Below are 12,188 nucleotides of genomic sequence, written 5' to 3'. Positions count from 1 at the left end.
CACACATTTGTTTTCTATGTCTGTGAGTCTGATTCTGTTTTGTAAGTTCATTTGTATCTTTTTTTGTTTTTTAGATTCCACATGTAAGTGATAGCATATGTTATTGGTCTTTCTCCATCTGACTTACTTCACTTAGTATGACTATCTCTAGGTCCATCCATGTTGCTGCTAATGGCATTCTTTCATTCTTTTTAATGGCTAATATTCCATTATGTGTATGTACCACATCTTTTTCATCCATAAGTCAGACCTTCTTATCAAGGTCCCTGCCTTGGGCTTTTGTCCTGGACCAGTTAGCCTTTATATGTGACCCACTGGACCGTGGCAAGGAGGTCTCCCTGTAGCTCGTTGGCATTTCCTAAGCAGATGGTCTTCTGGAGACCTTCCCTGCAGCCAGCTGAAGTTATTCTTATTTCTAAAATGCCTCTTGACTGTGCTGGCAACCATTCTGACCTTCCTCAGGGATCCAGATGGGAAGAGAGAAACTCAGATAAGCATTCTAAATAACGGCAGCTTATTTCCAAAGGCCCAGCAAAGCACTGGTGAAGTCTTGGCCGGAACGCACACTTCACTGAGATAAGGGACAAGGGAGCAGGAACAGAGTTTTAGAATGAGTTGTATTCATTTCCTGAATTTTTAAACTAGCACCAGGTATTCGAGTTCTGTGCTAGGAGCCAGTGGTAGCTGGCTAGTGGTAGATTGGTGATGGCTCTCAAGGGATTTAGGGGACAGGAATGAAAGGACCAGGTCCATCTGCGATGACAGGACGGTGTCAGAGGTGTGCCTGAAGGAGCCCAGGGTGGGGTGGGGTCTCCGTCATTCCTGGGGAAGGGAAGAGTATTAAGAAGACTTCCTGGGAAAGATGACATTTACTCAAGCTCTGAGGAACAAGTTGCAGGTAGAGACGAAGAAATGACAAGAAGGACAAGAAGGATGTTCCTGGGCAGATGATACAGCATGTGTGTGTGTGTCCGAAGGTCTGAAATTTGGGAAACGCAAGGTATTACCGTAGCGCATGGCAAGAGACGAGGCCGGAGAGAGGTGGATGGCGGCGGGATCACGGGGGCCTGTGGGCTCGGCTAGGGAGTGTTTTCTTGAAACCCGGGGGGTGGGGGTAGGGTTGGCGCTGTGAAAGGGTGTCCAGCCGGGGCGTGACTCCCAGGTCTCCCGGCACCAGCAGGGAGCATGGGGTTGAATGGGGGCAGCCTGGAGGCAGAGGCTAGGCATCCATGTGGGTAATGGAGAGACTGGAGGGGGGGGGCAGGAAAAAGGGAGATACTGGACCAGGCGTGTGGGTGACAGATGGGGAGGGGATGTGTTGGATGTGGAGGAAAGGGCGAGTGAGAGGTCTGCGACTGGGATAAACTCCCACTTCCCACCGTGGGGAGACGGGAGACGCAAGACAGGACAGGACTGAGAGCAAAGATGAGGGGGAGATGCCTTTGGAAGATCCCAGTGGAGGTGTTCGGTGGGCAGCTGAGTATCAGGGTCTGAGGCTCAGGGGAGGTGAAGGTTAGGGAGGCGTCCTTGTGCAGGGGATATCTGGGGCTGCGGGAATGAAGGGCAGGGGCGTGCAGGATGTCACCATTTAAGGCAGAGCAGAGGAAGATCCAAGAAGGAGCGGCGGTTGGTCTGCTCAGCAGTGCTGGCTGGTGTCATAGACAAGCCGAGCGAGAGCGTGGCCGACTGCCACCACGTCAGACTCCCCGGAGGACTGACCTCACGGGTGGAGCTAACGCTTGCAGATCAATGGATGGAGTTGTCGCCACAGGTGAGACGGTCCAGGCACGGCTGCGGGAAGGCAGGACCTTGGGGAGCACCGTCGTGAAAGGACCGATGAAAAGGAGCCTGAGACAGAGGCTGGGAAGGAGCAGGTGGAGAAACGGGAGCATCCCAAGACCTTGCCTGGGAGCCAGATGCGGGAAGCACATCCGGGAAGGCTGCCTGGAAAAAGGGGCTGGATGGGCAGTGAACGTGGGCTGATTTGGCATCTGGGAGGTCATCTGTGACCGGAGAAGCAACGCCCGAGCGGTTTATGGCATTCATTGCTTGTTGTTTTGTGCCTTTCTCCGGACTCTCTTTGCGAGATCAGAGAAGTGCTTGAAAAACACCTGCAGCCCCCATTTCCAGGAGGAAACAACAGCCATCACGGTTTCCTGCTGGATCTGCCAGTTCTAAGGCACGGGAGCGACCCTGACGTGATGTGTGTCTTGGACGGCTGACCGTGATATAATTAATGGAGGAGTTTCATAAGTTGGGTCATAATGTGTATGGGTTTGATGGGTGTCTGGCATGGGAATGAGCCGTCTCAGGCACACCCAGAAGGCAAAAGGTGGGGGAAACCAGTCACCAATATTCTTTTTTCTGGAGTCTGGTCATCAGCGATGGTTGGGACGAGAGTGGACTCTGGCATTTTAAGCCTGGTTATTCCATGTTAAGTGTTGAGGACCACAGACAGTGTTTCTCCTTCTAAGATCCTTTAATGGTTGCATTTACCCATTGTATTTCCAAGTTTATTTCACCTTGGGATTTTTTTTTTTTTTTTTATAATTAGGAAAGCAGTATATGGTTCATTATAAAACGTCAATGGAGGCAAAGTTTAAGTCATCAACCTGCCCTTCCCACTCACAGGCTCTCCCCGCCCTGGTGAGGTTGCCCGTGTTGGGTGTCACACTACACTGGGCTTATTTTTATGACACCTCTCTTCCCCACTGCATTTTAAGATCATTGTGGGCAAAGGCCGTGCCTCACCTTTGCCTCCTTAGCTTCTGCAACATAGCCTGACATAAGTCACCAGGGTTCACCAAGTATTAGCTGCGTAAATAGTCTGATATAGGGACACGTGAATGAATAGGGTGCTCTCTTAGGCTTTGCCCTTGCTTCCGTTTTAACTTCAGAGAGAAACTGGATACAAGAGGAGAGCCCCTGTTCTTGTCGCTTTTTGATTTGTAGGAGCGCTTATTCTCTGAATGGTGCTTTGTAACAAGGTGCAGGGTCTGCAGCCCCTCTATCCAGCCTTAGGTGCAGATTTCTTGAATTATGTGAATTAATCAGTTCAGAAACTGGTAGATGGCTGGCAGAGAATCAATGAAATGTGAGGTTTAGCACTTCCATGGCATTATAAGGTGTGATCTTTATAACGGATTTTAAGTTCTTGAAAAGAAGCACATAGGAACTTCGAGAAAATTTTATTGTGCTTTCTCTGCATGCCAGGAGCTGGGATGTTATCACAGATAGAGCAGAAGGAAGAATCCTGTCCAAGAAACGACAAGCTACAGTCTTGCCGCAGAGGCCTACAGACCATGTGGGCAAAACCATGCTTGTAGGTGTAAAAGGGAGGATGGAGAAAAAGATGACAAAGTCCAGCAAATCAGAATGTCCTGCTGACCATCAGACCACAGAGAAAGGGGATTTCAGATATGATGGGAGCAAGAATTCTTTCTACCTGGAAAGTTAGACTTTGGATTTTGGTCTTCCTTCCTTCACTTGGAGCAGTGTTTCTCCAGGTGGGCTCTGGGACCGCCTACGTCAGAATCTTTGTTAAAATTGCATATTTCCCACCTTCCGCAAGGACTACACGTTCAGAATTCCCAGAGCAGGATCCCCGGAGTCTGCATTTTAATCTCCAGGGAAACTCATGTAAATTAAATTGGAGCCAGGAGCCACTCATTTAAGAACCTAACCGTAACCATAATTTGAAAAGATACATGCACCCCAGTGTTCATAGCAGCACTATTTACAATAGCCAAGACATGGAAGTGACTTAAATGTCCATTGACAGATGAATGGATAAAGAAGATGTGATTGATATATCTATCTATCTCACAGATACACAGATGTATATATGTATACCCACACACACACATACACATATATACAATGGAATACTACTCAGCCATAAAAAGAATGAAATAATGCCATTTGCAGCAACAGGGATGGACTTAGATATTATCATACTAAGTGAAGTAAGTTAGACAGAGAAAGACAAATATATGATATCACTTATTTGTGGAATCTGAAAAACAAAAGATACAAATGACCTTATATAGAAAACAGAAATAGACCCACGGACATAGAAAACAAACTTATGGTTACCAAAGGGAAATGGGGGGGAGGGATAAATTAGGAGTTTGGGATTAACAAGTACACACTACCATATATAAAATAGATAACAAACAAGGACCTACTGTATAGTACAGGGAACTGTACTTAATATTCTGTAATAACCTATAAGAGAAAAGAATCTGAAAAAGAATCTGTCTGTATATATCTATATGTCTGAATCACTTTGCTGTACACCTGAAATTGTTACTAATATCATACCTTTTCTACAGTATTTTTTGGAATAGCATAAACATGTTTTTGAGCCCTTTTTAGAATACTTTTGCACTCTGTTTTCTAGTTTAACCTCTTTTCTTTTTAGGGTTGTATTACAGGTAGAGGGAGTTCTTAAAAATTGATTTTATCTAAAAATGGGAAGGAGGCCGTTAATTAGATTCAAACAGACCCCCTTTGCATCTTTACCCCACCTCTTCCCCCTACTCTTGTCCCCATCTTCTTCCAAACAACACGACAGCTTTACTTTACCTCCCATCACTGTTCTGGCTCCCTTTGAAGCAGTCTGATCAAGCAGGCGCTCAGCGCACGTAGCCTTACGTGTTGTACGCTGGGCTTCCGTCTAAGAGCAGAAATAGCTTTACTCTGGAGGTGGATGGTGGACAGGAGCTGTGAGTAATTGTCGGGTAAGTTGGGTACCACACGAACACAGCCAGGGCCTCATCATCAGTGGGCCCTGACCTGGCTGCATCTTAGATTCACCTGAGGTAGGGTTTTTTTTTTTTTTTTTATTGCCATATAGTTGATTTACAATGTTGTGTTAGTTTCTGGTGTACAGCAAAGTGGTTCAGTTATATAAATATATATTCAGTTATAAAAATATATATGTAAATAAATATGTTAAAAATATATTCTTTTTCAGATTCTTTTCCATTATAGGTTATTACAAGGTATTGAATATAGTTCCCTGTGCTATACAGTAGGACCTTGTTGTTTATTTATTTTATATATAGTAGCGTGTGTCTATTAATCCCAAGCTCCTAGTTTATCCCTCTCCACCCACTTTCCCCTTTGCTAACCGTAACTTTGCTTTCTATGTCTGTGAGTCTGCTTCTGTTTTGTAAATAAGTTCGTCTGTATCATTTCTTTTAGATTCTACATAGAAGTGCTATCATATGATATTTGTCTTTCTTCCTGGATCCCACGCAGGCTGACTTACTGCAATCTCGGGCGATGATGACACCAGGTGATTCTGATGTCCGTTCAGGGCTGAGAACCAATTAGGTTAAATGCCTCAGTGTTTCTCGGGGGCTTGAAGACCCTTTTACTCTGCATCTCCAGGAGAGCTGGATTAAAATGCAGATTCCTTCTCCAGACCCTAGACCCTGTGAATCCGTTGGCTCGGAGTGGGCCCAGCCCTTTCATCGAGGAAGCGCTCCGAGTGATTCTTCTGTTCTGTGAAATTTGGTAATCCCCAGCCTCTGGGATCCTCAGTGTTTTTTTTGGCCCCGGGTTAGGGATGTGCCCTGGGAGGGGCTGGTGGGAACTCTTGACCCTCAGCGTTCTGGCGAGTTCCTCTGGGCCAGGAGGCTTCTCCCTGCACTTGTGGAGAACACACTGTCGCCCCCAGCCCTGCGCCCTGTCCTCTGTTCTCTGTGTTCCACAGAGCGTGGCTTTAGGAGTCTGAATGACTCACCCCAGCCTGTGGTCTGTCAGTTGGCAAACACCGTGTGTGGTGTAGTGGTGTGAGAGGATGTTTATCTCAGCTGACGGTCACAGATGCTAACTGGAAAGGTGAAGTACACTTATAAAGGTGTCACGAGCAGCACGGGGCCAGACCCACAGAATCCACGTGCAGGGGGACCCTGACCCCAGGTGCTTATCTGCAGTTCAGGGGAGGGAAAGGGTGTGCAGTCTCAGAAGATGGAGGAGCTTGGGGGGAGAGCAGAAGCCTTCATTTCTGGATCATAGCATCCTGGATCCATTGGAAGACCTCATTTCCCTAGAGAATTTTGGTGCATAGATACCAGGAGTTGTGATTTTGTCCATATTAAATGGGAGTAATTAAAATGAGCGGTAATTTTGAGTGACTGTTAAAATAGCTGATGAATACAAATATTGTTTTTTGGTTTCGATATTTAGTTGCTGTTATCTTGAGGTTTAACTAGACATTATTTCAAAATCCTATATATTTTATTTTGGGAGGAGGGCAAATAGAAAGAATGCCAAACTGTCCACATTCCCCCCAACCCCCCTTCTCATTCGGTATGAAACCTAACATTTACTTTTCTGTAATTCTTTGTTTCCGGTGAATTTTTTTTTTTTTTTTTTCCAAAACAGGAGAGCTTGTATCTCGGGACATATTTGTGTTTATTGAGCCAGCTCTGCTGGGGAGGAAAAGCTGAGGAGTAAAGGTTATTTTTGTAATTGTGGCTGGAATTAGGTGAAAACCCTCTGGGCTGGGAAAATTTGTTCCCAGCACAAGTTACCAAGACTCAAAATAAAACTTTGACAAAGGGCCCGTGTCCCACCTTCCCCATGCACCACGCAGAGGCCATGCCAGCCTTTCTGCCCTGCACGGTCTGTTCCCATTTTTCCTTCCAGATGCTGGAAAGGCTGCTAGGGCAGGAATCACGTCTTTTGTCTACAGAGGCCGGCTGCCTCCTGGGCGAGTCCCTGGGTGTTGGAATAATGTGATAACTGAGATGGTGCCTTTGAAAACAAAAAATGTCCACTTCACATTATTATTTTTTTCCCTGCACACCCTGAGGAACAGCTGGGGCAGCAAATGCAGACTGGGATCACGCGTTCATACTGAGCCTTTCTTGACAATCCCGGGTATTTTTAAGCAGGATGGTATCAGGCAGCCAGCAGTCAGCCAGCCCGTTTGGCACACAGGGCCCTGTTTTACCTGAGCAGTAAATAGTCCTCAATGAAGCAGCATGATGTACAGAGCGAGCCTGAAGTCATAGCATTCAGTATTTCACCATGGCCCGGCAGCATCTCTTTTCACGCGCTCATTCTGTTCACAGCTGGTTGTTTAGTCCTTGTTGTGTTTGAATCCTGTCTTTGGCCAGGCCTGCATTCATGGTGTTTATATGTGACGGGATCCCCCTCTCCATGCCAGGGTGGGCCTCCCGTCTTCCCTGCCCACTGCATGCACCTCGTGGATGCGGGGTTCACTGTTTGCTGAGCATGTTTCATGTTGGGGGTTTTGTCACTTGCCTCTGCTGTGGGAAGGGGCATCTCCCAGCCTGTGGGCTTCTCCCTCGTCTGCACCCGCGCCTCCAGGTGCCCCTTCCGTCTTTCCCTGTGGATGTGGACAGGGACGGGGTTCTGAAGCCTCCACCCTCAGCCTCCCCTCGGCCCTGCGTCCCCTCCGTGCTGCCTTCTGAGCAAAGACGGGCATGAGCACCCACGCTCCTTCATCCTACTTCTGTCTGCCTCTCCGCCCACCCCGCAGATGTCCCAAACAGAAAGATCAGACCCAGGCGCGCTACAGTGAACTTTCCCCTTGACCTTGGTTTTCTCCTCAAGCCATAACCCCCTCCTTCCTCTCTCCCCTGGATTGCCAGGCCTTTTGACGGCACACTCCGAAGTCTCCAGGCTCGCAGACTTTCAGATGTAATGGAACAGCAGGATTTAGTTTAGAGGGATTGTGACACAGGATTGCTAAGTCTTTATTTTGGTAAGAACTCATTGTCATTGAGTAAAAAGCCAGGAGATTTCGAGGCCGCAGTCAGGCTATAATCTCGGATTAAACAGAGCCCAGAGGACAGTGACCCTTGTCAATACACACATCTGGCTTCATGGTTGGAAAGTCGTGCCACTGTCTCCCCGTTTCCCCATGTTGCTGGCCAGGAGCCCCGTGTCTGAGACTGGAGTTGGGCAGCTGCTATATGCCCTCCGTTCCTCTCTGTCCACAGGAACCGGCAGGCGACCTGGCTTCTCCACCTTTGCGGTTTGATTCCCCTCAAACCACTCTCTCTGTTGGCGCCTCTGGACGGTGGCAGCAGATCCCTGCGGCCCAGCCCGTGTCCCCTACCTGCTGGCCTCACCATAGACCCACCCCCTCGGGGACCCCTTTGCTCCCTCGACCTCTTGGCTTTGCCCCCAGCTGCCTGTTGGGGGCTCTCACAACAGAGTTCACCCACCCTGTCTCTGGGTGAGATGACTGCCCAGGCCTCTCTCGGAACCGCGGGCCTGTATTCCCACCTCGTCTGTCTCCCCAGGTGCATTTCCTCCAGCATCTCTTTCTCCAGCACATTTGGAACCAATGGAATCTGACTGTCCTCTTCCTCGCTGTGAAGCAGATGGACCCGAATTTCAAAGCTCTGCTCCTCCACACGTGAGCACAGTGACCTTGGGCTGTTTAGTTAATGTTTCCAGGCCTGCTTCTGCATCTGCTTGCGGGACCACCACCATCCATCCCACTCTTTGTTTTTGGGATTAGATGATGCATGAAGACCCTCAGAAAGGCATCTCTTCTTATCTGGGGCCACACGGTCAAGTGGTGTAACAGGGTTCGGAGGAGTTCCTCTTTCAGACCTGTACCTGTCACTTCCTGACCTTGAGTCTGTCCCCTGCTGTTCTCTCAGTGCCTGAGACCTGCTACTTGTGTCCAAGGTGGCGGTGACAACAACTGTCAGGTGACCGACTGCAAAGGGGGCTTCTCAGAGCTCCAGGCAGTGGGGAGCAATTTCAAATCTTCCTCTAAAGTAGAAGTACTGTGCTAAAAAGTATAGGTGTATATGTGGTTGAAGGGAGGTGTGTGTGCGCCTGCCTCCATGGCGACCAGCACTGGCTGGTGGGCCCTGGTGCACATTTATTCCCAGGACAAGTCTCGAGGTGGCTTGTGGAATGTCACCGCAGAGGCCAGGGGAGGTTAGAGTCTGGTACCCGGGTGCCTCTGGGACGGCCAGGTGGCTGTTGGGTCACCTCTGCCCCTGGATCTCTGAGGGCAGTTCAGGGGTGGCTGTCGTTGCCATGGCGCCGTTTGCTTGTGCTGTCTTATTTTTTGTTTGTTTCTGATGTGGTTTAGTATCAGTGATGCGTTGAGGTACTGCCCTCAATGCCTGACGGTTCGTGCAGCTGCACATTTCTCTGAGATGGGATACTGATAACAAAATGCTTAAGTAGAGACTCAGTTCCCTCTGTGCTGACAGAGGTCTTGAGGACAGTTTCCCCTCTGGTCTGAGTGTGTCGGGGTGAGAGGAGGGGGGGACCATGTGCCCCAGACCCCACACGTTGATAGAAAAAGTGACAGAGCCAGCCTGTGCCCCTCGGGGGGGAACACCTCCCCCCACATAGCCCTTTACATTTGTGTACTTTACCACGTTACCCTGTACATCATCTCATCGTACCTCTCAGTAGCCTGGGGTGGTGGACAAGGCAGAGAAGGCCAGCAGCCCTTTGCGAGGAGCAGGGCCGCCCGGCAGTGAAGGCATCCCCGTGCGCAGGGCCTGGAGTCTGTCTCTGGATTCCAGGCCCAGCGCAGTTGGTAGGTAATTCAGTAGTGTTGCACGCCTGCTGCGGGCCTGCAGACTTTCGTTCTGTTTCGCATTTCATGATCTCTTGGTGGAGAGAGCCTCGCACTGTAATTGCGGACCTCAGACAGGTCTTGAACCCAGGAGAAGAGATGCTGTTTATATAGAACCAGAAGAAATGCCAGTGAGTAACTCAGTTATTCAGAAAGAACTTATTCCGCTGCACGCAGGGGCTGCGATCATAGACTGGACAGGCCGTTCGTGCACCGTTCTCTGTGACAGGAAATGCCCTGGAAGGTTCTAAACTCCTTAGAAGGAGTTAGAAGGAAGGTCACACAGTCCAGCCTGTGTCTATCCCAAGGGGGGCCCTGAGATGGTGATAGCTTTTCAGGAAAGGGCGTGGTCCACCTTGAGGCTTCTGGGCATCGGATTCCTTATAGAGGATTGCAGGCTAAGGCTCTGTATTACTTCTGAGGGTTAGGGGGCTGGGGAAGGTGGAACCCCAGCCTGATATGTTAAAAATGGATGCTGAGAAAATAGGAGGAGTGCCAGGAAGGGCAAGCACTGTCCTTCTAAATCGCTTTCTAAATGACAGTATCTGCGGTGATAAGTGTATTCTCTCTCCGAAGCCCTTGGGCTCATGGTGCCAGGATGGTTGTCTGCTTGGTGGTGGTGACGATTTTTGGCACTGCAGAGTTTAGAACTGATTGTCAGTCGCCTGTATACAGGTGGTAGTAATGGTTATATTGGTAAACAACAGACTCAGTATTTTTATTTTTGAAGTGCAACCACATCTCACTAACTCAAAGCAATTCTGATTCAGAAATGATGGTAGTTTAGAATGGATCTGAATTGAAGGTTATTTTAAGAAAATTGTAGGGAAGAGATTACTTAATTTTACAATCATTTTCAGACATTTCGTAAATATCAAATTTTATGCTTTTATTCTTGGACGTATATAAGACAAAGCCAGTTTAAATACATGAAAAATATGAGTAAAGATTTTTTTGTTTGTTTCACCTTATATAGAAGCTTGAACTAAGCTGAATGTTGGCAGCTATAAGTTTGGGGGTACCTTCTTTAATGAGAGGGAAAAACCTCATGAGTTATTTCTAATATTTGTATGTAAATAGATGTTCATTCAGGGTTTTATTCCTTCTCGGATGGAAGCAAAAGCCCTCTCAGGCCTCTCATCTCTATTAATAACGCCACTCTTCTTCAAATTATTCGGCCTTCGTTTGTAGCAACATGGATGGACCTAGAGATTATCATACTAGAGTGCAGTAAGTCAGACAGAGAAAGACAAATACCATATGATATCACTTATACGTGGAATCTAAAATACGACACAAATAACCTATCTGTGAAACAGAAACAGAATCAGAGACATAGAGAACAGACTGGTGGTTGCCAAGGGGGATGGGGGTGGGGGAGGGATGGAGTGGGAGGCTGGGGTTAGCAGATGTAAGCTATTATACGTAGGATGGATAAAAAACCAGGTCCTACTGTATAGCACAGGGAACTATATTCAATATCCTGTGATAAACCATAATGGAAAAGAATATATATATGTATAGCTGAATCACTTTGCTGTACAGCAGTAATTAATACAACGTTGTAAGTCAGTTATATTTCAATAAAAAAATTATTTGGCTTTGAATGGAAAATAGTGGTCCTCTCTACTGATCCCCCACCCAGTATAAAAAAGAGGTCCAGTAGAGTGTACCATGTGCTTTTATTTGTGTGACTCTCCTTTATTCTTTTGCAACCCTAAGCTGGAGCTGTGATTATCCCTCTTTTAGAGAAGAGGAAACTCCTTGTCTGGCAAATTAATTGTAAACAGCTCAGCCTGGCATTGGTAGTCTTCTGTCAAGAGATTTCTCCGGCCTCCTCTCCAGACACCCGCAAACTGATATCCTGAAGTTCAGGCAAACTGTGCCCAGGGCCTACCCTCTCCCCACTTTGCATCCAGTGTCACATTCCTGCCTATGCTGCTCCTCTACTCTTATTTGGTTCGAAGTGTAAGTGTCCTTCTTTGTTTCATTTTCTCCCTTCTCTGAACTTCTGCAGCACTTAAGGTATGATATACTGGTATTATTTGAAAATATCTGTTGATGACCCATTTTACAGATAAGGAAATTAGGCACAGGTAGGTTAAATAGTTTATCCGAGGGTGCAGACCTCATAAATGCAGAAAAGGTTGGTGGTCAGCCTTGGCCTCATTGAGAAGTGGTTTTTGTCTATAGTTTTTCATATGTTTAGTCTTAAACCTCACATTTGTCCAGAGCAAAACACTTGGAAGACAGTTAAAGGGGATTGCAGCTGGGAATAACCTGCAGCCTTTATACTATCTCTTGTAAGAGATCTGGGACCAAGCAGTTTTCTTACTAGTAAAACAGAGATAATGCCCACCCTACAGGGGATATTTCATGACTCAGATTAGAGAGCAACTGTCTTTGCAGAGATTTAGCAATGTGAGTTTCTCATTTATTCATTCAGTACCTGTGGGCTGTTTAAGCTTAGTACAGTCACCCCTCGGCCTCCGTGGAGGACAAAAATACCAAAATCCGAGGATGCTCAAATCCCTTATGTAAAATGGCATAGTATTTGCATATAACTTTGCATATCTTCCCATATCCTTTAAAT

The 12,188-nt window shown here is 47.3% G+C and overlaps 1 protein-coding gene across 3 annotated transcripts in view; it reads left to right on the top strand.

Moving 5' to 3' along the window:
• LRRC1 (leucine rich repeat containing 1) overlaps positions 1-12,188 on the top strand; it is a 126,815-nt gene that overhangs the window by 56,997 nt on the left and 57,630 nt on the right. The window lies entirely within an intron of this gene.

Source organism: Globicephala melas, chromosome 11 (genome assembly GCF_963455315.2).
Source record: "Globicephala melas chromosome 11, mGloMel1.2, whole genome shotgun sequence".
Classification (NCBI taxonomy): Eukaryota; Metazoa; Chordata; class Mammalia; order Artiodactyla; family Delphinidae; genus Globicephala; species Globicephala melas.
This window is presented reverse-complemented; position numbering and strand designations above follow the sequence as displayed.